This window comes from Sinohyriopsis cumingii, chromosome 3, assembly GCF_028554795.1.
Source record: "Sinohyriopsis cumingii isolate HCF-2022 chromosome 3, ASM2855479v2, whole genome shotgun sequence".
NCBI classification, from domain to species: Eukaryota; Metazoa; Mollusca; class Bivalvia; order Unionida; family Unionidae; genus Sinohyriopsis; species Sinohyriopsis cumingii.
This window is the reverse complement of record NC_142963.1, coordinates 142,428,562-142,455,356: the sequence shown is the minus strand read 5'-3', so window position 1 is coordinate 142,455,356 and position 26,795 is coordinate 142,428,562. Positions and strand designations below refer to the sequence as shown.

The following is a 26,795-nucleotide window of genomic DNA, read 5'->3' as shown; positions in this document are numbered from 1 at the left end:
ATCATATGTTGGCAGGTTTTGCACCATTTATCGCCATAGGGGCCAGATCGACTAGTGTTATCTTGGTTAGTGATTGGCGTTAGCTTCGCCCTGACCAGGATGTCCTTGAGGTTTTTGGTCTCCGGTAGGGTACTACAGGTTTGTTCGGGAGTATTAACTTTAGTGCGTCACACGATTCCACGATGGGCCAGTCGTGTGGCGTAATAAAGTTAATACTCCCGAATACGGATTGGTGGTCACAGGGAGTATGTAAAACGATGAAAGCGTAATGATCATGATACCAGTGATAGTTATTTCGTAATTAACTCAATTGAAACACGTACATACACACAACTCTTTATGATTATAAATGTTTAAACACATCGTTTTCCTATGAAAGTTGATTGTGGTCGTCCTTTATGAACATATGTTCCGTTTCAGTTCGTTGAGGTCTTATTATTTACTTATATATATTTTTGTCACGTGCCAGTTTGTTCACTTTCCGTTGTTTCTGTTTTTCAGTATTGTCGGAGATAAAATATTCAACTTCAATGGAAATCTAAGAAATAATTCACATTCAGGTTAAGGGAAGAACAAAATACATGTTAGACCTTTATGGGAGATTTTATGTCTGATATTATATTTTTATGCTGAATGAAGCAACCAAAACTAAAGTCGATACCAGACAGATATAGCACTGAAATTGCATACATTTGTGTAGTATTCATCCTTGCGACTGGTTATGTTATTATGTATATATTAGTTATACAAATGATTTCACTTATGCACTGTAGCCGGGCACAGTCTGATGTGTCTTCTGCTTTCTTCATGTTTGAATTTTAACTTTAAATAGATATTGTACTAAACGATCCAATTTACAAATTACTTCATAACTGAAATACAGGTAAATCTACATTCCGCTTTCTACAATAAAACATGCTTGTTGTCCATGTCAAGAATATTTTACATTATACTCGTATTTTTTCAAGGTCACTAATTTGTATCATAAAACTCTCACTGCAATTGTATTTGTTCTTCATTTCATGTGTTACACACACATATCCTTTTCACAAATAAAGTGGTACTCGGCGAAACATTTGTTGTCATTCCATCCATTGCTCCAATCTAGGCAGTGTTCCAATCCCAAGTGATTGTTTTGTTCCTGAACTAGTCCGTTTGTTCCGCCTTTTTTCCAATTGGTGTAAGAAAATAATTCACCAGTAACCCACTTCCACTGTCCTTCTTTGTCCAAGTCTGAACCTCCCATCCAGATGTAGCTTGCGTCAGATAGGTGATTTTGAATGTTTCTTAAATAGATCGATACAAACATGTCTTCAATGAACGTTTGCAAGGTAGCAAGATGGCTGCCCATGTTCTCGCATGCGTGTTTTGCATGATACCAATTTGCTTTCAAGACGGAGACAAAATAGCAAGAGTTCCCCATTCTAGGCCATCCAGCGGGACATTGTCGGCAAGTTGTACAATTTTCGGCCGCAAGCGATATTTTCAAAAAAATTGTTAAAGATGCAGAAAAGTACTTTATACTTTCTAGACAACAAGTAGGAGCGGTTTTCCAACATATTTTTTTTTATATAGATCTATCCAAGAGTTCTGTTAGCAATGTATTTCGTTTCTTCTTTCACAAACTGAGTCGCTCCCTTTTCTCAAGTTGTTATCTCAGTTCTATCTGTGAATATGAGATAGTTTTTACCGAGTGCTGACATTTATATAGATATTCTCCTTAAGTGTGCCACACAAACATGTTATCCACAGTTTTCAAATTTCAAACGTTCTTCTACATGTTTAAATGAACCATTTCCCAAGTGCTTTATTTTTAATTCACACATTTTTCTTGGAGATTTATTTATAATAATTGCTAGATCACTAAACATTTTTGAGAATTGTTTTATCTAAAACCCGACTCATTTATTTGAGGTGATTTAGCAATGGATACAGTACACCTTCCTTCAGTTAATGTTGCACAGTTTTTAAGAGCCATTTATTGCAATCCCTAACCCCTAAGTGGGACATGACAGTAGTTAAGTGGGATACCCTACGTACAATGGGAATTAGCATTACAGGGACCCCTGGGACACTCTACGTACAATGGAAATTTAACATGGCGAAAAATCGTGGGACACTCTACGTACAAGGGGAATTTAACATGGCGAAAAATCGTGGGTCACTCTACGTACAAGGGGAATTTAACATGGGGGAATAGAGTTTGGGTTTGTTTAGGGACAAGGGGAATTGAACATGGGATTTTTTTTTTTTTTTTTTTAAATTTTTTAAAATTTAAATTTAAATTTAGGCAATTGAAAGGCTATCTCTTTTCGAGAAATATGGCTGGCCCTGAAAAGGGCCTTTGGGTTTTTTCTTCTTTTAACTTCTTAACTTTTTCCACCATCCTCTTATTTTGTCCATCATTCCTTTCTTTTTCTTCTTTTCTGTTTCCGGCATCCAGTCCGGGTGGCCCATGGCCCGGAACTTCTCTTGGATTTTCATCCAGTTTGTGTTCAGTTTTTCTAGTTCTTCCTTTTTTTTCTATTTTCTTCTTCTTTTCTTTCCTTTGACCACTTTTCTTTGATCTTCTTGACCTCTTCGGTCAGCACATTCCTCATTACTTCTTCAGCTTTCTTAAGTTTTTCTAACCCCCACTTCGCGAAACACCAATCTGTCCATTCTGCAATGTCTTCTAGAAAGCACCTTGCACTCGTCACATGATCTATTGCTTCTTTTAACTTACCCACTTTCACATACGGTAGGTTAATTAAACCTCTGATTCTCTTCTCCTCATCCTCTATCATTTCTTTTACAATATTTACTGATAAGTGTAGGCTGGTTACTTGTCTTGAGACGAAGTCTTTTGTCACTGCATACCTCCATTCCTGTTCAACCCTTTCTGCTACACTCAATCCATCTACCATCCAATACCAACTTCCCATAAGATCGTTGTATAAAGCTGAAGCTGCTGGCATCTTCTTGTTTGCTTATTCCGTAGAATGGGCTCCAATGACCAACACTGTTAGTTTTATAGTGAAAGCGCGTACGTGATGGAAAACATCCCCCTAAAAAACATAAAATTGATCTTACCTAGATCATGACCAAACAACGCGCGGACGTGAAGGAAAACATCCCCCTACTTTCTCATTTCATATAATAAAAACCCAAACTATACTCTCCACATACGCTAAGAAACAATAAACAAAATCCATAATCTACTATCCACACAATCGTACGTGAGCGGTTACAAAACCCAAACTATACTCTCCACATACGCTAAGAACAATAAACAAAATCTATAATCTACTATCCACACAATCATACGTGAGCGCTTACAGAACCCTAACTATACTCTTCACCTACGCTAAGAAACAATAAAGAAACCCATAGTCTACTATTCCCACAAACATACCTTAGCTCTTACAAGCACCAACACACAAACACATACCCTCACACTATCTTAAAAAAGAGTTAGTGTTTATATTCACACTACTCTACCTACACATTGGCAAATTGATGGTTATTTCTTTTCTAGGGTATTGGGTAGCCCTGAAAAGGGCTGTTTTTTTTTGTTTGGAACTTCATGGACACCTGGTTAATGGTGGCACCTTCCAGGCCTGGCGCCGCATACACATCTTGTCCCCTAGTTACTTTTTACCTTTTTGGGGGAGAGAGCAGAGGCAGGATATGTCGCTTCAGAATCCCAATTTTCGCTCTCTGGGATTCTGAAATTTCTTCTTCTTCTCTCCTTTTCCTCCTCCTCCTCTTCTTTGTATCTTCTATCCTCCTCTTTGTATCTTCTTTCCTCTTCTTCTTTATATCTTCTCTCCTCCTCTTCTTTATTTCTTCTTTCCTCCTCCTCTCTTATCCTTCCCTCCTCCACAATGGCTTCCGCGGCCAGTTCATTTAATATGCGCCTGGCATATTCCAGATGCACATGAAGTTCCAACAGTTTCTCCAGTCTCGTGTTCATTTTTGGTGTTGATCAATCAACAAGGGTAGCTGGACTGCCGAACGAGTTTCAATTTATAGTGAAAGCGCGTACGTGATGGAAAACATCCCCCTAAAAACATAAAATTGATCTTACCTAGATCATAACCAAAAAAAACAACAACGCGCGGACCTAAAAGAAACACTCACTCACTTTTTTATGCTACCCATCACTATTTTAAAATTTTTTATAAATCACTTCAATAGACTATCCACATACGCAAAGCAATCCAATCTAACCCCAAATTTACACCTCAAACACCAAAAAAAAAGAAAAGACATCATTTTAATCTACTATCCATACCAACTTACTTAACCACTTACAAACACAAACACACAAACACATACCCTCACATTTTTTTTAAAAAAAGAGTTAGTGTTTATTTTCACACTACTCTACCTACACACATTGGCAAATCGACTGTTATTTCTTTTCTAGAGTATTGGGTAGCCCTGAAAAGGGCTGGTTTTTTTTGTTTTGCTATGACATTCTTTTTAGTTTCTAAGAATGCGATGTCCTCTGAGGATAGACTTTCTGGCGATAGGTCTGCTTCTTCGGAAAGAGAAGAAGAACTCTTTGGTGTCGATACGACAATCGACAAAGCCTCTGTCAGCTTCAGGTTGCTGCTGCTGCTCTTGTTGTTGTTGTTGCTGCTGTCTCTGAAGTCTGTACTTCTCTGTCCATTCTTCTTTTTCCCTGTTCATTTCTTCTCTGAAGAGCTCTTCTATCAGGTCTTCAGTGATTTTTAACATTCTCACATTCTCTATTTCTTCTGGCTTCGGTATCAGACTGTGTCTGACCCTATGCAAATTCACGTAGGCTTCGTTGAGTTTAGCTAGTTTGGAGCACATCTTCTTAGGAGGATGAGTCGACAATGGATGGTTAGACTGGAAACAACCCGGTTCTTAAAGTCAAAGCGCGGACGTGAAGGAAAACATCCCCCACACGGTTTTTGAGTCGCAACGTTTAGTGAGTGTCATGAGAGGGATAGTAAGAAATGAAAGAGCATTAATCCAACATTCTTATAGCTAAACAAAAGACAAAGGCATTTTTTCAAAACACAACATTTTTTTATTCAAAAATCACTTAACACTAAACAACAACTCTAACATTTTAAACAATAATCCAACATCATAACATCAAACAATTTTTTTTCAAAACACAGCATCACATTCCATCTTTAAAGTTTCTCCACTAGGTAAAGAGGGATAACAGTCTTCCATGGTTTCTAGTAATCTAGGATGACTTCTCTCAAACTGTTGATTTCTATGGTATTATCGAATTCTGCATACAGGATGACGTTCACCGTTTCATCAGGGTCTCGGTCTTTAAACTGAATTTCTACACGAATCTGGCCGGATTTTATAGGGTGGAAATGTCCCTCGTCGCTGCCTTGGTCTGGAGTGAAATCGAAAGCCCACAAAGCGTAGCCTCCTGCATAATCCTCGTACGTAATACCGTGACTGGTATTGGTTCCTAACTGTCCGGTGGCTTCGTACAGGGACAAGTACGATCTCAAGTAATTCTTCTTGGTAAAGTCAGGTTCGAAAGGTCGGGTACACAAGGTCTTGCCATCGCGACTGACTTCGATTTTGGACACGCCAAAGTGTTGAAAGTAGAAAGGATTTTTTTCGGCAGCTCCGTTAAAGGTTGTATTCTCGACGATACCAACGATCAAACGTTTGGGTAACTGTCCTTGGAACAGATGATCTTCGATCATGGATCGCTGTCCCTTGGGAATGGTGAAGGTTTTCACTTCCACGCGTCGTATGGGATACTTGGCAGTCGTTCTGCTCAACGTCTGACTGATGTCGTTTCCCACTTTAGGTAACACTTCCACACGGCGTACGTAGAGTCTGGCTTCTAGGATTTTGGTTTTGTAACCGTCACTATCAGCCATCAAATGGAAAGCGGCACTGCTACGATTCAGTCTCAGGCGGACATCCACCCCGTTCAGCAAATACTTTTCTTGCAACCACATGTCCAAATGCAAACGATCCATCAGTTCTAAACTTGTGTCGGCTCCCGTGATTCTCTTTCTTCGTTCTACAAATCCATCATTGTTGTCTTTCTTTTCATCAGTTTCCAATATTTCAAACTTGGTAGGTTCGTCAGCTTCCCATACCACACAGGCATTGAGATGAGTGTTCTTGGCATCTATTCCGTACGTCAAGAGATTTTCCAGGTAGGCACGATAAGGGTAAGTATCCATGCTGCTACTGACCAGTTTGTTATTCAAGTACAAGTCCACTCCACTGAACAAGGAATGCATGAAATTGTTGACGGGAGCTACTGCTTCATCGTCTATAGCACCTCCAGTCTTATCTAGAATTTTGACTTTCAGGTACAAGTAACTGCTATTCAGATCGATGTAATCTTCGGGCTGTCCTTTGATTTCAAACTCGATGGGAGCGGAATCGGTCAGTGAGGAGACGGGGTGAAATTCCACCCACTGGGATTCTTGCATCGTCATCATCGTGGGGGGCATGGCAAACAGATCCAGTTCCGTCTTGGAACAAGCGCAAGATTCTCGGTGCATCATTTTTTTGTCTCTTTTCTCAATAATCGAAAACGTCTAAGTCTCGAACGGTTCTTCTTTTCTTGGCCTTTCTCGCTTGAAGTCTGGTGAAAGGGTGTTTTCTTCGTCGTCTCTTTCTGCCTTGTCCTTGCTGAATGCCTGACTCGGTAGCGTGCAAGGCATTTATAGGTGTTTCTCGTTGGCCTAAAATGTCTTTGCCCGTTTGCAGCAAGACATTTTTGTCTGCCCTCATGAAGGCTTCTTTAGGGTTTTGTTTGTCGATGATGACATTTTGGAGAAATTCTTTGCCTTGCGTCAGTGCCGCATCTTTCAAGGCGTGCAATGCGCGTGTCACCATCGGTTTCAACACCGGGGCCACCGAACGAAAGGCCGATTTTAACATATCTCCTAAGCCGTGTCCTCGCTGTCGAGCAACCCCTCGGTACACTGGATACATGACTTACTTACGAGTCGTGAGAGAACCGTTTTCGAAAATGGAGTTTCACCGTGACTTTTCCTTTGGTGAATGGAATATTTTGTCCCAGATCTCCTTTTATAGCAATGTTGACCGTGTCCAAATACGACTTACTGACAGGCAAATAGTGAGGATGTACAAATTCGCGGTGGACGTGGTAAGTGTTTCCACCTTCCTCGTCAGCGTTCGTGGCAGAATCTACTTTGAAAGGAATGACACGCAGTAACGGTACGGAGGTGTGTCCCACCACGTTGTACTCCACCACATCGGAATACACGAACATCAAATTCAGTCCTTGGTTCAGTTCTACCGGGGCACAAAATAACTTGCTAAAAGACTCGTTGTCGTAAACGATGGGTAATTCGTTTTTCTTGAGCATGGCCTTTCTCATGTCCATGTCTCCGCCCAACATGTCAAACAATTCAGGACAAAATAAAATGGACACGATTTTACTTCGTTCAAATTTCATCAAGAAGCGACGAGCTGTTTTGTGGTACTCCATGGTGACACTTTTGTTGACATGCTCCAAAGCTTTCAGAAACACGACATTAAACCTGGAGGCTATGGTGCTGACCAAATGTTGACCACTAAAATAATAGCCTGGGGGAATGAACAAGTGATAGGTGGTGTACTTTTGTGTACGGGTTTTCTTGTCATATTTGACATTGCTATCCATCCACTGTTGCATTTGCTCGTCATGAACTTCCACATCAAAAAAATTTTGATTGGGAAGGACATTGAGGACTTGGGTCGGGTGAATCATTTCTACTAAAGCCACTTCCCAATGGGCTTCGTGATCTAACTGGATGGCTTGAGGTAATTTGGCCGTGTAACAGCACAACGTGTTCTTGGGAAACACCTCCATGGAACTGTCACTGGGTAAAGTTAAGTAAAATTGGTTTTGGTGACTCATAATTCCAGAGTTCTGTGGCTGTCCGAGGGGTTACTGGACGTCAGAGGCATGTCTCCGCCCAAAATGGGGTTCTGGTTGTTGTTGTTGTTGGAGTGGTGACTGGCACTGGCACTGGACACAAGGTTCCCGGGGTTCCCGTTCGAGGTGAATTTCAGGGAGGGATTAGGAAGCAGGTAACCGATGCAACTGCTCAATAAAATGGTCCACAATTGTTTGTCTCCTTGTTGCAAACTCAAATTGGCAATGGCTGCCCCGATGACACAATACACCACGAAGATTTGGCAGAAAAAGACGATTTGCGTTTTAGGCAAACGTTCTCCACACCACACCCACAAGGGTTGTTTTTGTAAATCTTGCACAGAAGAACTAGGTGAAGGAGGAGTGGTCGACGTAGCTCTTTCTGCTGTGTGAAAGGGCATGATGGTCACTTCTTTTTATAGTCGATGACTTGCGAAGCGTCGATCCAAGAATCAAAACTGGGTGGATATCCTTTCCAACGTACTTTGACTTCTTTGACACGTCGTTTGCCCACTTTACGGGTTCTGCGTTCGAGAATGCTTTCGATGTCGTACACGTCGTCTTCTTTTTTGGTGACACGTTGTAACTCGGGCAAATAAAACGTTCCTTTGAGCACTTGTACGCTTGCACCAGGTGCGGTAAGATGTCGATGTACTTCAGAGTGTGGTGATGCGTAAAATATTTCCACATGCGTTCTTTCAAAGTACGCTGAAAACGTTCCACGATGCTGGCTTTGGTTTCGGGATTCTCGGTGGTAAAAAAATGAATGTCACGTTTCTTTAATTCTTTTTGGAAAGCTTGGTTCAGAAATTCGGTGCCTTTGTCCGTTTGCCATCGAAGATGGTGACGACCGCTTTGTTTCAACACCCGTTGCAGGGCTCGCACTAACTCGCTGCTCGATTTGGAAGTCAAGGGCACGACCCAGGCAAATTTGGAAAAGACGTTGATGACACAAAACAAATATTTGTAGCCACGATTGTAGCTGGCCAAATTAGAGACATCGGCTAAATCGGCTTGCCATTGATGATCGATGCCTTCCACTCGGGTGCGACTTCTGGCAAACTTGCGTCGAATGGGTTTGTGTAAAGTGTAGGTAGCTTGTTCTTGTAACCATCGTTGCACTTGAGGTAAACGGAGACTTTTCAGTCGCGTTTTGGCAGCACGATACAATTTTTGAACTCCTGCGTAACCTGCAGGATGGGAGGGATCGTAGTAAATGCTGGCTAAGACTTTTTCCAATTTTTTTGTGTTGGTTGGTGTGTTAATAAGACACCCACTCTTGGAGGATGCTACTCTTTTTCTCTTGGGGTATTTTCTTGGATTGCAATGCTTTGCGTGTGCGGCCAGCAATCGGTGTCGAAGAGGAGAAGGATGTCTGAGCGGGGGATATCGGTTCTTGTTTCACTTCTGTCTTCACTTCTGTCTTCACTTTCTTTTTCTCTTGTGAGGAAGAAGGGGTGGCCATCATCTTTTTAATCCATCCAATTCTGGAGGTAGGTGGTGTTGTTAACTTGCGTACTTTTTCTGGTGGAGTTTGAAACCCTTCCTCTTCTTCTCCTTTTTCTGTCTTGGTCACGGGTACTGGTGGTACTGGTACTGGTACTGGTACTGGTGATGGTGCTGGACTTTTCATCAATGTCTTAAAATCTTTCAGAGTGGGTAGAGCTGTTTCGTCTAAAGCTTTCTGGTGAAAGAGTTGCAGTCGTTGCAAGAGTTGACCGTACTTTTGCGATTTTTCTGTTTCGGACAAATCTTGGCGATCCATCAAGGACTGCAATTCGTGTTGTAACTGGGACATCTCGCTCAAATGGGGATTGGGAGGTAAATGCCGGGTGTGTTGTTCTTGCCACCGATGGTATTCCATCCATCGTTTGTAAGGTACTAAAGCTAGTTTTCGTCCTTCCATGGGGTTGTCAGGGGTCGATTCTGAGATCTTGGAACTTCCGAGGCCTTTTTAGCTTGCTCCCACCAGTCCTCCCAACATGGTTCCCAAGACTCCTTTCAGTATGGGGCCTAACAAGAGAGGTAAAATACCTCCACGTTGCACTAAAATCTTCTTTTTTTGACGAATGGGAATTTTCTTTTGAACCATTTGGCGAAGAACGTGACGATGTTTGCCTAAGCATTGTTTCTGGTGTTTGGACAAAGGGATCGTGCCTTTCAAAACGTTCAAACAACATTCGCACACGGTATCGATGACCTCTTTGGAGGCTGTTTGAATGAGTTTTTTTCGTAGGGGTGGAGAAGCTTTGGACAGGACAGATAACATGTCCCCATGTTTGGCTAAACGTGGTGGCAGTCCTTTCCTTTTCTTTCCTTGGGGTTTTCTGGAGGGTGACATCTTTGAGTCTTCAGGAGCACCAAAAAAACACTGATACCCGACTTGGTCACAGGCCTTTTTTATACTGGAACGCGTCGCCACTGATTGTCTTTACGACGTATTAGTTTGAGGACAGGCATGACACGTCGTGCAAGGGTACGTAACGGACTAAATCGAGCCAGTTCTTGCTTGCAGAAATCCAGCAAACTTTGTAACATGCCCGATCTTTCTTGAACTTTGATTTTGGGAGAAGGTACTTTGTGAGCAGCAGCCACTGCCACTAAATTGGAAGGTCCTGCCACTGGGGAAGTTCTTTTGGGGGTCATCAACGGAGAAGTTCTTGGTGTGATCAACGTCTCCAAGTACTCTTCAGTTCTGGGTGTCATTAACGGATAAGTGGACAAACGTGAAGCTGCCGGAGACGCAGTCACCGCCGTGCCAGGTCGTGGTTTGCGAGTGTAAGATTGCGTCCTGGCCGATGTGCCTCTCTTGCGACTAGTTTTCTGTGGACTTTTCTTTTTCTGGGGGCTTCTTTTCTTTTTCCGGGGTGGTGGTGGTGTCTGGTCAGAGGAGGGCCCTGCCACTGGAGAAGTTCTCCTTGGGGACCTGGTCTTTTTCTTCTTGGGGCTTCGTTGGACTTTTGTCTTGGGGATAACTTTGGGGGCATTAGGATCCCATCTTAAAAGTGAGCGAATGATGACCCCTCCTAGAGTACCGCTCCCTCCAGGTTTCAAAATGATTTGTTTTTTGGTTTGAGTGTCGATGCGGGAATCGGCCAGTTGGACCAAAGCGACTTTGTTTCGATCGAAAAAGCGTTTGGTTTGATGAGGAATCTGAATGATTCCTTGGAGTAATTGACGTGCCGTCACCGTGAACCATCGTAAGACTTCTTTGAGACTAGCTTCTAAGACACGATCTCGTGTTTGTGGATCTTTTTCTCGACTGATGCCATACAAGGCACGAATCAATTTGACGGGAAGATGCGACTGAAGGGACGTCATGTTCGCACTGAGAGTGAGACAGACGAAAATGGGTCTGAGGTTTTTATAGATTTTTTATGGGGAGTGAAATGAAGTCGAGGACGGAGACGTGTACAGGACAGGCCCTCCGTCTTGGCACCAGTGGTGAAACAAGTGGGTACGAAATCGCAAATCCTCGGGAGTCGTAGGTTTCAAATCGACGAGTAAATAGGCGTGTGGAGTTTGAGTGGCATTGTCGTACGCCTGAGTCAACCAAGGCGTTCCTAACTGTTTGGCTAAGACTTGCACTTGCGATTTATCTCGAGGGCTTTTAAACAAGACCACGTAATGCGCATTGAGACTGATGGTGCGATGGGCTTTACTTTGTTGAAACAAATTTTGGGTGATGTAAACGACACTGGCATTACGGTGATGCCCTTTGCGCGTGAACCACAGTTTAATTTCTTCTTCGTCTTCTCCTAACATGTCGTCGAAAATGACCAAATGGGTTAGACGGGAGTCAGAGACGATGCCATCGTCTTCTTTAAGAATGCCTTCCACAAACACGATGGAATCGCCTTGACTTTCTCGCAAGAGGCTGTACGCCGATTGCCACTCTTTGTAACACCACACGATTCGTTGAGGGGGTCGATCGATCAAATGATGTTTATGTTCGATCAAACGTTTGACGAATTCGGTTTTGCCTGAACCGCTAGGTCCAGCAATGAGCATGTTAAAGGGATGGCGAAGATACAAAGCCTCCCAACTGGCACGATCTAAGTGTTCGTCGATGACTTTGACAGTAGAGGAAGAGGGAGCAGAGACAGCAGAGGTAGCCATGGTGTGAGAAATGTCACTTGTGACACGAAAAACAAACAAGACAAGAGTTTATATACTTTTTCAGAACACGTTTATTGAATGTTTTTTTCAAACATGAATACGAAAGACAATAAATACATAAAAGCCAAAGGCTTAAGTACAAGAATAAAAGGCACATGATAACCATGAACGTAGAATAAACACAAGTGTCTGTACAACATGTTTTGGGTAAAGTTCTAACCAGTTCTATAGTAGGGGGTAAGGTCACACAAGTGTCCTCCCGAAAGGGTCTTTCAGGCCTGTCCACGACAGTCCTGTCCTGGGTGACGGGTTCTTCTGGCACCGTCACTAACACGGGTTGAAAAGTAACTTTTCTCCTTGAATAACTCTCGTGCATACTAGGCCACCGCTTGTGTCCAAGCCTCAAAACCCTGGTCTCGGTGATGTCCAACATTTGACTCCTAACCAATCTGGTTTCTTCTTCGTCAACGACATGGTAAGTTACTTCAATGAACAATGAACTATCGATCTTGCCTAGGGTTCCTTTTCATATACAGACCAATACCGACGTGACCGTACGGTAAGGTGAAGTGATTGGGAAGTCGCACTCGCTTCTGGTATACAATTTGATAGACTTTTTCCAAGGGTCGACTGACGATGTGGTGAGTGGGCAAACGTACAATCTTGTTCGGTTGATAGGTGGTCACTTTAAAGTTTCCATCCTCTCCCGATTGCAAGGCTTCTTTCAATACCCCAAAGTTGACCACTCGACTGGTACGATGATTCAGAGTCAGTCCTTTCACTTTGCACGTCGTGTGCACTTCTCCTTGTTTGTCCCGGTATTCGTAGCCGTAATTTTTGGGACCACCACTGACGAAACTTAGAATCTTGTCGTCCGGATGCTCGTCTGTCCAGGCTCCTAAACGGTCTCCTTTGATGTCAGGGTGCTGTTGACTCGGGTGATGGATGTAAATGCAACTGTCCGTGTCAAAGTACAGGACGCGTTCTTCTAACAGTTCTAAAGCTTCGTACAATTTTAAGCGAGCATGAGCTGTCACGTAAGCCGCAATGATGACATTTCCAAAAGGGTCGTCTTGTACAAAGTCCAGATCTTCTTCGTAATTGACCAAGATCAAATCCTCTCGAACGACGTCCACGTGTTTCATGTATTTGGTTTTGTCGTGAATCATCTGGAAGTAGCGGGAAGGTTCTGTCAAATATTCCGTCTTGGGTAAACACGGTCGTTGTGCCATTTTACCCCACAAGCAATTTAACATCACTTTGGCAAACGATCGCCTGCCTTCGTTTTTTTCGATGTGGTCTAAAGAGATGCCTTCTTGTTCGTAGTATTTCTCTTTGTATTTTATTTGGTCTTCGGGAGTGTGACACCAGGAAGGATAGCCGCTGGCTTCTTGCTTCAGTTTCAAAAAGGCATCCACGTAGTCGGCGAAAATGCCTTTCTGAGTAGGGTCACCCTTGTGGTACTGTTGTGTCTTGGGAAAGTGGCAAATTTCGTACACTTCTAACAGTTGGTATCCCATGTCCAGAGCTTTGAACAATTCCACGCTGACCCAGGTTCCCGTCAAGGCCCGTTCTTCCTGGCTGTGATGGCAAGGTTGGTCCTGGTTGCACGTTTCGGCACAAGTACGGCACAAGGGAAACATCAGTTTGCCTTGACAATGGTGAGGTAAGACGGGATGGTATAGGTTCGTGGGAGGCAAAACTTTACACTTGATCAAGCCTTCGTATTGTCGAATGTTTTTCAGGTCGATGTGTTCCGTCAGCAATTTCGGGTGCCCTACAGGAAAGCGACAATATTTGCACACGTAGGGATATAGCGAACACACGTCCAAGTATTTGATTTCTTCTCCTTTCTCTTCGTCGGCTTGTTACAGCAAACAGGTGGCATTGGTCCTTCCTCCGTACAAACTATCCCTCGGGTTCAGCGGGTCCATGAACTGGTAACTTTCCACGAGGCGTTTAAACTCGGGATCGGTTTTCATACGGTGATCGTATTCGTGTTCCCACATTTCCACCACTTGGTATCCTTGCTGTTCTAGCTTTAGGCGTCGCTGACAAGTGTCCTGGTACAAGTCTTCCATGGTCCGTTGTAAAAACTGATTTTTAGTGTCACGGTCAGGGTAGCAGACGGGACATCCGTGAAATAAGCAACCGTTAAACTCGTACACGATCTTGGGGTTTTCTAAGTCCCAGCCATTGACCGAATACGTTCCGATGGTCTTTTCGCCTCCTCCGTTGCGGACATGCTGAATCCATTTGTCTTCCTTGTCGCACAAGTAATGTAACCAACGTAGGGCTTTGACCGAGTATTGACGCTTGACATAGTTGGTCGTTTGAGGACTGATGACAGCCACGGTGTTTTCAGGCATGAATCGTTGGCGGTACACTAAGGAACACGCTTTGGCAATGGTGCAAGCTTCTTTCAAAGGATCGACCCCTCCGTGTTCCATGAACAGTTCTCGAAATTTTCCACAGCAACGCCGTAAAATGTCCACGTCGGAACGACAATACTTTAACATTTCTTCCTGAAAGTCGAAAGGGTCCGAGGCGTGAGCTTGGTACCAAGCGTAGAAAGCTTCTCGTTGTTCGGTACGCATGTTGTCGGGGTCGTAATAGTGAGCCTCAGGCAAATGGGGTAGAACAGCATGTTGATTGGCTTCCGTATTGAAAAAGTGTGGAAAGTACCCTTTAGCCATTTCTGTCATTCCAAACGTTTTAGGCATTCGGCTCAAAGGCATGGCCAAGTAACTCATCGAATCTTTAAACTGTACTTGTCCCACTTGCATGAAAATGATTTTGGCTCCGTTCAAAATCACTTTAGGACGTTCGGTGCCATGTTCCGTATAGTGCCTCAAAAGAAACTGTCCATCGTATCCGGAGAAATTGTGAGCCATCACTGTGGCATGACGATGACAATCTCCGTAACGTTCGATGTCCTCTTCGCTCCACGTCTTGTCGATGGGGTCTAAGACCCATTGGGCAAAATCGGCTAACGTGTTTGGTCCCCGAAAGATTTTTTCACGCCCTCCGGCAATCTTGCTGCAGTGAGGGCAATGACTGAAGATAGGTTCTTGAATGTACTTCTCGCACGCTCGATGAGCCACGCAGAAATTAGGAATGTGAATGCCGGTCTCTTGCATGCATTCGAAATCGAAAAAGATGAAATTGCCTTTCTTCTTGTGACCGTCCTCTTTCTCTGGTGGGGGATGGTATTTTTGCACGTAGCATTCGTGTTCCAAGTCCACGATGTGGTGACAAATGTGACATTTTTTCTTTCCTCGACATACGTGTGCCTTGGCATTGTTGGTAAGTATGCCTTGTCCACAGGTAGGGCACAATCTCAAGAGTTGACAAGCACATTTCTGCTGTGAACCTTGCGTCTTCAGATGTTGCTGGTAACAGGCAGGGCTGACAAACGTACGCAGACAAGTTGAACAAGGCACTGGTTCTTCGCTCAGACAGGGTGGAGAGGCCAAACATCCTGGGCATTTCAATCCACAATGCTTGTGTTGCTCTCGATTGTTATAACCATAATCACATTTCTCACAATAATAACCGTATCCCAGGAATCCAGTGATACTGGTAATGGTATCGAAATGGTCATCGTGATGATAGACATGAATGTATTTTCCGTCCTTAAAATCTTGTCCTCGAAACAACAGAGGCCCGCGCATTTCTTGAGGGTGCACTTTCAAGGTGTAGCGTGGAGCTAGGGCATCTTGCAATTTTTGCATCTCAGGAATGCCACAGGGTGTGTCTTTGGACAGTCCGGCTTGTTGTAACAGGAGTTCTGCTTCGTTTCGTTGTTTGGCTCGATAGGAACGTTGAATAGTGTTCCAGGTTCTTTTCCATTCTACCGTGTCGTTCTTGTTGGCATAGGTTCGTCCCACCACGATGGCTCGAGCTAAACACATCTGGTCTTGAGGGTTGTTAATTCGGACGAGACTTGTTTTGGTGTTGCGAAGGTCGTCCACCAATAACATCTTTTTGCGTCCTGTCCCTTGAGGAAGAGAGACGTGAGCCATTTTCAGTGTGGCTTTACCATCGGTGATGTCAAACTGGTCATTAGATTGTTGTACGTGTTGAATCTTGTCCATGACTTTGGAAGGGGTCAGTTCTGCGGGTCTGCTAAACTCGATCCAAACAGGGGATTTCAAACCGTCGTGATCTATGGATAGTGTCAAGCGATCGTCTTCTTTGGGTTGACATTGTCGCTTGAGTGCAGTGAGCAAAGAATCCCACATCTCGGTGATAAACCCTTCTGCTTTCTCTAAGGGTACGTCGGCCTTGAAATCTTTAAACTTCACCGTGTAGGTGTAAGCCGTGGTTCTAAATTTTCTAGAGGAGCGCTTTTCCGTCTCTCGAATGGAATAGTATTTTTCAGGGTTGACTAAGGGTGACGAACTTGGTTTAGAGGGTTCGGATTCTGGTTCACTCATGTCCTCTTCAAAATCACTGGCATGAATTTGTGCCAAATTTCATCCCTGGTACGAGGCGATAGATCACGTTTCTGCCTCTTACTTTCTTCTTCTTCTTCTTTCTTCTCGAATGAATAGGATCGTTTCATCTTGAGTGCAAAACGTCAAATGACTCAAGTTCAAACACCATAGACTAATTTATAGTCATGGCAAACCAGCGTATATAAAAAGGGTGTGTCTTGTCCTTTCACTATTCATTTCACTCTCAAACCGAGGAGAACGATGGAAGAGACTACCCAGATGGAACGTTTCGTCAGAGCTTTGCGAGGGGTCATTAGAAAATTCTCTTCAGACCAGCCGACGGACTACTCTCCTTCCTTTCGAGATAAGAGTCAGGATACTTGCTATATCTGTCAGAAGAAAGGGCATTGGTCTTCAGAGTGTCCAGACCGTCAAAAAAGAAAAAAAACAGGGGCTAAACAATACAAAAGTCAAGATACCTGTTATTATTGTAAAGAAAAAGGACATTGGTCTCCAGATTGCCCAAAAAAGAAACAAGAGGAGTCAGAAGAAAAGAAGGATTCTTCAGAAGAAGAGAGGGATTCTTCGGAAGAAGAGAGGGATTCTTCGAAATAAGAGAGAGATTCTTCAGAGGAAGAAGAGGAAGAAAGAAGACAATTCTATTTAAAAGAAGCAAAGAAACAGGAGAAGAAAGGAAGGGAAGAAAATGAGGAAAAAACGGTGAAGAAATTCAAAAAACAGAGAGACTAAACAAGGAGAAAGAAGAAGTCAATGAACTTTTAATTAAAGTGTTCTGTGGTGAATTGTGAATTGGATTGTAAAAAAATGGATAAAAGAATACATGAATGATATAAGGTAAGTGTCTTTGAGTTTTGATTTTAAAATAAGAAGCTACACTCACGCACTCATACACAGACACGTACTATAAGGGTAAAATGGGTGGGGTTTATTTTTGAGTTATTGGCAAATTGAAATTGTATTTCTTTTCGAGAAATGTGGGTGGCCCTGAAAAGGGCCTTTTTATTTTGGTGTAGGGGTGAGTTTAACCAATCAACTTTAACTGCCTTAAGCCTTTGCCACGGCCAAGGCCTACTTCTGATGATTGGGTTGAAATCACTAAGGGTGGTACGACAGGCTTAGTCACAGGGTTGGCATGTTTAGCTCGGGAAGGTCGTATTCTCTTCGGTCGTGATAAAGAAGTCTGATACATTTGTTTCAGACTTCTTAACTCCGCTAAAATGTCCAACAGTACCGTAGCCGTTTGATTTTCACCCTCTTGTTTCTTTGCTGCTACTTCTTCTTGCTGTTGTTGCTGTTGTTTATTTCTTACCTCTTCTTGTTGCTGTTGCTGTTGCTGTAGGAGAAAAGCTTGTTCCGCTTCCTTTTGTCGTTGCATAAATTTCTCCAATTCTTCTTTCTGTCTCTGTCTAAAATTCTCCACTTGCGGTAATGAAGAAGGTAACGAAGGTTCCGGAACAAATTCTTGCGAGGTAAGAAAATCCACAAAATCCCAATGTACCTCTTCTGAAAGTAAGTCCGGGTTCCCTTGGGCAGTCTCCCCTGCTGGTGCACCCCAATGGATCGTTTTCTGAGTTTCCGTCATGTTGAATCACTGTCGCATAGATTGACTGCACACAAGCGCTAGCGAATCTATATAGACCAACTGACGTCACAGACTACTCTCTTCGGATTGGATGCGGGCTGACTGAATTTTGTAACGCGTGTTTGGATTGGTGAATGAACTCAATCCGTTTCAATCCTACCTCTACCTATAAATAAGCGCAGTTCAGTGCATTGATTCACTTGTTCTCGTCGCTTCAAGATGTGGACCGATGTGCAATCTTCTACGCTTGTGTCTTCCATGATGTTCCGGACGGACATACCCATGTATGTCCGATCCAAGTGGACCATTGTCCACAGGGCAAACACCAGCCTGTGGATACGTAGGGTCTACGTTGAAAGACAAGGATGCCTGAAAAGAGTGCTGATTTACGGACCAACAGTGAGACGCAGCCTAAGGACAAGAAGAAGACCAATGCGGTACCCTTTATGTTAATGAATACATTAACATAAACCCAAAGGCCCTTTTCAGGGCCAGTCATATTTCTCGAAAAGAGATAGCCTTTCAATTGCCTAAATTTAAATTTAAATTTAAAAAAAAGTTTAAAAAAAAAAAAAATCCCATGTTCAATTCCCCTTGTCCCTAAACAAACCCAAACTCTATTCCCCCATGTTAAATTCCCCTTGTACGTAGAGTGACCCACGATTTTTCGCCATGTTAAATTCCCCTTGTACGTAGAGTGTCCCACGATTTTTCTCCATGTTAAATTTCCATTGTACGTAGAGTGTCCCAGGGGTCCCTGTAATGCTAATTCCCATTGTACGTAGGGTATCCCACTTAACTACTCATGACATACAGTTATGATTTATGTTCAATGCCTATCCAGATTGAAATGGGCCTAATTTATGACTGGTATTTAGTTTGAAATTCGTGTACCATATTTGTCTTGGACCACACTTGTGGGTCAGTCCCACAGATCCGTCGCCTACATGTCTACGCTCACCTTAACGATATTCTGGATCCAAAACTGGGAATGAAAACATTTGGACCGTTCCGTCTTCTGTTTCTGTAACGCTGATATCTTCAAATTCTTGATTTAAGTATGAAATGAAAATGGTTTTAACAAACACTATTTTCAGACCTGTAGTGAGTTCAGTATTTCATTTGAGTGGCAACATGTCCGTCTTATAATTTCATATAACTCTTGTTACGATTCAATGCTCTTAAAAGAATTAACAGAAAAGAGTGAAGACAGCAAGCTTTGTAAAATTTAACAAATAATTTATTTCCCTAGAATACAAAGTGAAAAATGAGAACAATGAACTTACGGTTTTACAAATTAAATCCAAAAATAATCCAAGAATTAAAAAATACAAGTCCTCTTAATGAAAATTTCCAAGTGAATCACAGTTCAAATCCCGATGAATATCCAAAATGTAAGGCGATGACGTCTGCAAAAGGCAGCGTTGTACCGATGTGTCACAAGTCTCTTGTTGAATCACAGAAAATATTATTCCAGTTTTGAATTCCGCATAAATTACGGTAAATGTCTTTGTCCAATAATTATCAGAACACTTTTGTATTTCCAGGGAAAACAATCACTTGAATTCATTAATTTGAAGAAAATAAAATTCAGCCCAAACTGGTCACAACGTAATACAACTTAACGTGTCAGATGTTTAAGTACGACTGATATAATTTTTATCACGACATCAGTTATACGACTACCTAAGATGCAAAACAGATTCCCGGATGAGGGTCAAAAGTTCGTTCTTCAGGAAAAATAGAAGTTTGTTACCAATTGCCACATGCATGTATGATCTTGACTCAACTTAATGATTCTTACTATTTCTGGAACAAGGTCAGCAACCAGATACAATGTTTCAATTCTGGATAATGTCGAATCCAGTAAACAATATTACGTTACAATAGTATGTAATGGAATAAAAATGTTTAAAAATTAGACAAACAATACAATTAAATTAAATATACATAACACTCCAATTAAACAAAATGTATGCAGAAAGATACAAGTTTGTTTAAATATTTCTGACAGTTGTCTTCCATCCGTACGCTGTTTTATGTTCCTTTTAATTTTTATTCACAGTTTCTGTTTTAATGTATGATTGTTAAGCTACAACTGAGTTATCAGGTATTATTTAATTCGTGCAAGTATACGCTCCTTTCATTCTATGATTATGTTCAGGTTTTAAAGTTAATCTCTATTTAGCCCAAGCAAATATACCCCGATTTACATTCCAAAATTTAAAATTGGATATCTTATTCCTCTAAGATAGATGTCCTCCAGATATATTGTATGATACCATTTATATGGAAATAATCCTGTAGCATTTCACAGACTGGTATTTATGTTTTGGTTAAGTTTGAAACTTTGCTTGTGTATAGTTGGTGCATCAAAGATTTTGAATTTTAAAATAATTTGACTGACAAAATACATATATCCATCATTAACATGCAATTTACCATTTCTATACATTTTTACTGTGTCTAAAGTAATTATGCAATTTACCGTTTCAATACTCATTGACTGTGTAAGAAGTAAGCATACAATTTACCGTTTCAATACACATTGACTGTGTAAGAAGTAAGTATGCAATTTACCGTTTCAATACACATTGACTGTGTAAGAAGTAATTATGCAATTTACCATTTCAATACACATTGACTGTGTAAGAAGTAAGCATGCAATTTGCCATTTAAATACACATTGACTGTGTAAGAAGTAAGTATGCAATTTGCCATTTCAATACACATTTACTGTGCAAGAAGTAAGCATGCAATTTGCCATTTCAATACACATTGACTGTGTGAGAAGTAAGTATGCAATTTACCGTTTCAATACACATTGACTGTGTAAGAAGTAAGCATGCAATTTGCCATTTCAATACACATTGACTGTGTAAGAAGTAAGTATGAAATTTACCATTTCAATACACATTTGCTGTGCGAGAAGTAAGCATGCAATTTACCATTTCAATACATATATATTGTGTACGAAGTAAGCATGCGATTCACTATTGTAATACACACATACTGTTTGCAGTTTGAATCCACATATTCTGCATATAAAGTAAGTTCTCTACATAGAGTGTCAAGAAAAAGTATATCTTACAATTGAATCCTTTGAAATTCTTATTTAACGGCTTCTTCGTGTCATCCGGTGTCGACAAAGAATACTCTTGTTCATTTAGGACAAGAAATAACTAATTTATATCAACCAATCTGGCAGTGTTAGCCCAAAATACGTGATTCCCTTTTTTAATAAGCAGTCTTCTTTGACGTCACAAGCATAGTTATTAATACGCAATATAAATTAGTTTTTATACTTCTGATAACGTTATTCTCTACACCATATGCATTATTCCTTGTACTTGTAAAATAGCATGCATTGTGTCAACTTCAATACACATATACTGTGCAAAAAGTAAGTAAATGTGTTGTTGTAGAAAAATATAACGGTTGGCTCATCTTTCTTGGCAGAATAAACACATTGCCCTTTACTTAGTCAATAACATCTTGGAACTTAATGTCATTCTTCATTGTTCAAATTGTCTATCTCGATACAAATGCATAAAAATATACGCTGCTTATGGGTATCACAGAATGTATTTTTTCAACTTGCTGAATTAGCACATTAGTTATTATATAGGTTTAATTAACTTGATCCTAGTGACTATCGCAAGGTCATCATCAGTAATTGTCCTCTCGGTAACGGATCTATCTTTTTGACACTTAAATTTTCTTTTCACCGATGATTTTTTATAACATGTTTTTCATTTGCTTCCGAAATACAGAAAAATTCATAGTTTGTGTGTATGCATGGTTTCTATGTGAGGACGGCACACATATCAGATTCAAATTCCCCTAAGTAGTCTATAACTTATTTAATTTGTTATTGTTATAGAAAAAGTATATTAAAAATAGGAGGGCGGGAAGTAACTTCAGCTTTACTCTTCGCTGGAACCATCAATATATATATATATATATATATATATATATATATATATATATATATATATATATATATATATATATATATATATATATATATATATAAATGAAATTAAACATGAATACTTATTCCATGTGTATATGCTTTGTCTGCTTTATGTTGCAACAATTTGATACTAACATTAATTTCTGATGTCTTGTTCCTGGATCTTTTCAATAAAATCTCTCAGCACATAATAGTCTGTTTCAATGTTAAATAAATGAAATCATGATTGGAAATTATAGAGTGACCCCAACAGACGAGAGTTGAAGATTTGCTTTGTATTCGTTGAACCCAGGTTACCAATGTGGTGGGAGATAACTGCACGATAATTCTGAAGATCAATTTACTTACTCGACATTTCTACGTAATTTTCTAAAATGCTTGTCTCTGCATATTGTTAAAAACACGGACGTTCAAATTTCAAAATATTGCTTATTTTACTAGCTTTTCACCTAGATAATGTCCAGATAATTCAGAGTATTATTATTACTTTGTCAGTCCTATACTATTATTATTATTTAGCAATTTATATACGTCATTACCTAAAGGGAGTATTTAACTTCACAGATGTTGGTTCTGGTTTTGAATTTGACCGCGTTCTGCAGTTATCTGACAAATACCGTCTTCCACTCCAATATATATCCTTCGGTTTTATACCACGTGACAGTACTGAACTAATCAGAATTGGCAGACCGAATCCGCAAACGAATCAGATGTGGCAAACTGGCAAACCTCAGTCTATCGCAAATCTTGCGATATCAACCACATATGAATAAGGTTCAATATATTCCAGCATATAAAATATTCTCCCATCTTATTCTGTACAAAACTCTGAGACAAAAACTCTGTATCCTAATATTTCTATATAGTTTTCAGTAGCAAAACAACAATTCTCGAATGGATAAACTGTGGCAAACCAATGACAGGGTACAACGATACTAAAAGAATTGAGGTTGCTTCTGAGGTTGCTACTATGCACAACACAAATTACATTACTCAATAAATCTAACAGTTTTTATATGAAGTCGGTATATTTAACATATTACTTTCGGCAATAAGTTCACTGTGACTTCATCTGAGTGTAAATGTATGTGAATCATATACCTGTAATATCTAACCATCGAGGTCATGGGTCACAAACGAACAAAAATGGCGTCCATAAGAACTTGACTCGATCGTTGAAAAGTTCGTTGACCGCGAAACACGAACAACCTGAAACTTCATATTTACTACACGTGTGGTGACGTTCACATCAAGCAACCACATGATTGAGAAACACATCTGGTATTAAATGAGGTAACACAAGTATTTAATTTGTGCAAGAAACGGTGCTGAATGTAAAATGTCAAACATTGATAAGCCAAGTGTAATATAATGATCAACATAGTAATAGCTAAAACGTACTGACAGAGATTTCCAACATACATAATAAATATGGGATTACCCAATTAGTAATTCAGTATAATTTGACTCCATGGACCGCAGGAAGTCTGAGAACATGCCTATGAAGTGGCACATTATCGAAAATAGGGAGCAGCTATACGTTAAAATAAAAAATTCATGTAACCACAAAGCAACTAATTTGCCACAACTACATGCTCCTGCACTGCCCTAGGTCCAATGAGCTAAACATGCAGCACTAATATCTTTAAAGAAACATATCTAATAACATATGGAGAATTCACATACAGTAGTAAAATCCACCCCAACCCCATTATGGTGCAGAACTGGTTAATCCTTAGTCTATTACAATATGTTAGTAATTTGTTTTTGTATCCCCAGTCTGTATGATGTGTAGCATATATTCTGCTACCTTGATTTCCCAGGCTTCTCCATGGGCCTGTCCTCATAACTTAGAGCCATGTGGCAGAGCCCCATGGCATCTACATCAGCAGCAGAGGGGGTGAACAGACCTTTGCCTGAAAGGCGTCGAAACGTCGAAAATAAACCTTTCTACGAACGATTGAAAAATAAAAAGCGTCGACAGAGTTTAAAAAAGCGTCGACACTTTACTGAGAAAATCTCTGGAATTTTTCTAATTAATATTACTCCATTGTCGTTGGTGATTTTTTCTAGTTTATTATGCATGCTGTTTACGCAATTACGCCTTCACTGAGGTCATCACCCCCTCTGCTGCTATTAATTTATCCAAATATTTTATCAAGTCCAATACGATATCTTGTTCTAGGATCGTGTAAATTTATTGTTATAAACCCATGCGAAGTAGCTTGCGCTCGTAAAAAGAAATTTCTGAATTTAATTATATCCATGTCACCGCTGCACCAGGTTTGATGAATATTTCGCAACGTATGTGTGTCTACGCCATTAAACACAACTAAAATATTACAGTTATCTCTGATCACTTTTGGTATCTGTGTGTATCGTTGAGTAACATAAATAACGTCGGTATTTTTATGTCTACCTCGAGAAAAAATCCTGGCTGGGTTTGATTGTTTGTCCAGCATCACATCGTCGTATACAACTAAATTATTAATAAGTCCGTCTATGGAATCAACTGATGGTGCTTCATCAATATCGGTTATAAACTCGATAACGTCGTTAGCGTTTTCATTAAAATCCTTAAGTACATTATAACATCGCTGATCATCAACTGACGGGGCTACCAAATATAATTTATCCCATTTTAACCATCTCATTATAAGATTAAGTAACAACTGTGTCTTTCCACTTCCAGATGGTCCTATTATTATCATTCTGATGGAATTTGGTACGCAGGATGGTGCTTGACAGGTTCTTGTTTTCTTGTCGCTGAGAAATCAATTATATCCATGTTGTATAAAATATCTATGGATTTATATTGCTTACGCTGTAAAGTTAAAACTCCAACTACTGATTTAGCTACGGTTATAACAAAAAATAAAAAAAATAGCGTATGGTGGAAAATGTTCTATATGCGGTAGAAAGAAATTTTCGTTTTTACCTAATAGGCGCGGTGGTGATATTGCTAATTTGATGTCAAAGTTTCCAGGTGCTCCATGGGCTAAATACAGCGGAGAAAAACATCTACCAGGATATAATTATTGCGGTCCTGGTACTCGACTCGATATCAGGCTTGATAATCAGGATCAACCAAAACCAGGCGAGGAACCAATAAACGCTATTGATCGAGCTTGTCATGTTCATGATGTAGCTTATAAGAGTAAAAATCTACAAAATAGGCGTATTGCAGATGTGAAATTAATTCATGCGTTAAATGCTATAAAAAATAATAATATCAAAGAAAAATTAGCTAATTGGTTAGTAAAATCCGCGATGAAAGGTAAATTAGCGCTGGGGGCTGGTAATATATATATGGAATCGATTTATTATTCACCAATTGGATACTGGAAGGGTAAAGCAGCAATTAGTAAACTCGCTGATGCAGCAGCGGTTAAACATTCTACTGCTAAAGCGTGGTTATCCAGGCAGGCAATATGGTAAATTTATCTACCACGTCCTAAGCAAATTCGATTTGCTCATTTTAGTGTCAGTGTTCCTAATGAGGTTCATCAAGCTGATATTCTGTTTTTACCACATGATACTGTACGTAGAAAAACGTACAAATACGCGCTAACTGTTGTTGATGTTGCAAGTAGATATAAAGATGCAGAACCGTTAACGACTAAAACAGCAACTGAGGTAGCCGACGCGTTTAAACGAATTTATCAACGAGGTGGTGGATCACAAAGTGGACTACGATGGCCACAGCTGCTACAGGTTGATCCTGGCAAGGAATTTCTTGGTCCAGTATCATCGTTGATGAAACAACATAATACCAAAATACGACGAGGACATACTGCAATTCATCGTGATCAGGCAATTGTTGAGCGATTTAATCGAACACTTGCTGAGCGGTTATTTGGATATCAGTACGCGAAGGAATTTATTCAGGATACGAGATCTCGTGAATGGGTGGCAAGATTACCAAGCGTGATAGCTGCATTAAATAATGAGATTACACGAACAACCAACATGAAACCCATTAATGCAATTACAAGCGCGCACATACCTACACAACAACGTGATTTTTCAGCACAACCATTATTAGGTAATATCACTGTTAGGTATTTATACGAGCCCGGTGAACTTGAAGGCGGTAAAAAAAGAGCAACTGATCCTATTTGGAGCGTTACCACACATAAGATATCCACCGTGACGAGATCCTCAGGTAGACCTGCAATCTACAGACTGGATTCGGCTGCTCCTCAACGTGGATTTGTGCGTGAACAATTACAGATAATTCCCGATAACACACAATTACCACCAAAATCACTTCGGTGATTTAGATCACTTAACTAGCACCCAAGGCGCTGGCGCCTCTACGTCGATTACATTCAAGACAGGTCAACATTATATTTTCTCGTGTATGACCAAGATTGTTATTTTTTCTATCTACGGTAAATTGTCTTGGATCATTTTTCAGATACCGCCATAGCATTATACAATTACAACTTGCGCAATGATTATTCTGTTGTTGTTTCAGCGCATTAATAAAATCAACATCAAGATCAAAATTGCGTTTATTTTTTTTATCACACCGTTCATAACCAGATAATTTTTTTCTTATTATATCATCGTCAACAACATCATCACTAATCACTGACGAGTCCATGACGATTCGTCTCAATTGAGATATTTTTCTAACTCGAGACACTGCGAGATAAACCAAGTTCGACCATTCGATGTGATCATCAACGATCCAAACAACTGTATCAGTAATAGTTAATCCCTGAGATGAATGAATCGTCATCGCGTATCCAAGCG

The 26,795-nt window shown here is 40.6% G+C and overlaps 1 pseudogene; it reads right to left on the bottom strand.

Annotated features, from left to right (window-relative positions):
• Positions 1 to 266: 266 nt before the first annotated feature.
• The window catches only part of LOC149803984 (perlucin-like), a 42,490-nt pseudogene continuing 15,961 nt past the window's right edge, over positions 267 to 26,795 (bottom strand).